The following is a 2,060-nucleotide window of genomic DNA, read 5'->3' as shown; positions in this document are numbered from 1 at the left end:
TCTCATTTCTCAGCAATCTGTTCTCAGAGTCTGCTCAAACAAACCAATAAAATCACACTTGCTCCTATTTTTTTCTTCTCCCTAAAGACTTTGAGGAAGGAAATAATGCTTACTTTCACAGCAAATTTCAAACCGCCAGACTGACACATTTTCATCTTTAGAGTTTCCATTCAAGGTATGTTTCCTACAGACACTGGAGCTGAAGTTATCTTGGCAGAATAACCTATCCTGACAAAATGTGTCATTTGTCTTTTGTGCCTTGGCTCTTATATTTTGTACATAGAGATGGGTGAATTGGAACACACACACAGACACACATACAAACATACCTACACAGTAATGCTCAGGGTTTACTTCTGGCTTTGTGTGTAGAGATCAATCCTGGTGGTACTGTGGGACCATATGCAAAGCTTGAGAACAGATCAGAGGGGCCAGAGAGATAGCATGGAGGTAGAGCATTTACCTTGCATGCAGAAGGATGGAAGTTTGAATCCCAGCATCCCATATGGTCCCCGATCCTGACAGGAGTGATTTTTGAGCGTAGAGTCAGGAGTAACCCCTACTGGGTATGACCCAAAAACCAAAAAAAGAAAAAGAAAAAAAATAGATCAGAGTCTGCAACATGCAATATAAGCACATTTCTCTCTCTCTCTCTCTCTCTCTCTCTCTCTCTCTCTCTCTCTCTCTCTCTCTCTCTCTCTCTCTGCTCTATATCTGTCTGTCTTTTTGTTTGTTTTTTCGGGCCACACCGTTTGATGCTCAGGGGCTACTCCTGGCTAAACGCTCAGAAATTGCCCCTGGCTTGGGAGACCATATGGGACGTCGGGGTCGGGAGATCAAACCGAGGTCGTGGTCCTTCCTTGGCTAGCGCTTGCAAGCCGACACCTTACCTCTAGCGCCACCTCGCCAGCCCCTTGTCTGTCTCTGTCTCTCTCACTGGCACTAATCCTGATTTTCTTTTATGGTGCCCTGATTTGTTCATTATTGTAGGTAACAACTGGGTGGAGCAGTTTGAGGTTAGAAGGGATGAAAGACATGTGAGGTGAATGCTTCTTGCCCAGTAAAAGGATTCTTGCGCAGTCCAAAACATACACAATCCCTCCTAGCACTGACAGCAATGCCAGGAAGACCTGAAGTGTAAGGTCGAAGAGAAGAGACGAATTGCTTGAGACCTGAAAGTCTGAGCACGTTAGAAACACACACCCTCCAGACACACAGTGACAGTAATGATAATGAACCTGATTATCCAGTGGTGACGAGGTCAGAGAAACTGGTGGATAGTCCTTTGCATTGGCCATCTCTTAACAATAGTCACTAGCTGTGTCTTTGGAATATGGATTACCAATCCTCCCTTACCAACCGACCTCTATGGCTGGGGGATAGGGATGGGAAAGTGCTGAGTCCAGGTTGCACATTGTCATGTTACCTAGTCTTGTCCAATCAAATCATTCCATTCCCTTTACCTTAACAAGATTTAGAGATGGTCTAAAGACACCAAATTCCAGGCTAATATCACTACCAGAATTTTCTCTGGGGCTAAGTGGAGAGGTTCTGTTCTTGCATGTGGTGGAAATATAAGGTGGAATCTGCAGTGATGTCATCAGCTTGGTAGGAGATGACTCAGTTGCTAAGAGCACTACTAGCCTTGCAAACATGAAACCTTGAGTTTGATCCATTGGCACACACATGCACACAGACCTTGACCCTAGTACTCCATTGTCTCAGCACCCTGGGGAAGGACACTCAATAGATGTATAACCAAGTTTGTGCAAATAGCAAAAAAAATCCTGACTTCTCTAATGAGCACTGTAACTACAAATATGTGAGCACTAAGGCTAGGAGTCTGATGCCTAGTAAGCATGTATGTAAGATCCACAGTCAACCCGGGTGAGCACTGTTGTCAGAATATGCATGAGCCAATCATGGAAAGCTCTGCAACCAGCCTTACTCTGCCCAGGCTTAGCATAACAACAGCAGTACCAAAGGGAAGGAGGACGAAAAAAAAATAAAGCTGGGCAGAAGGAATCTCAGAGTATCAAGTTGTGTCTACAAATTATTGT

The sequence above is a fragment of the Suncus etruscus genome, chromosome 2 (genome assembly GCF_024139225.1).
Source record: "Suncus etruscus isolate mSunEtr1 chromosome 2, mSunEtr1.pri.cur, whole genome shotgun sequence".
Classification (NCBI taxonomy): Eukaryota; Metazoa; Chordata; class Mammalia; order Eulipotyphla; family Soricidae; genus Suncus; species Suncus etruscus.
The sequence above is the reverse complement of the archived record's forward strand: the minus strand, read 5'-3'. Positions refer to the sequence as shown.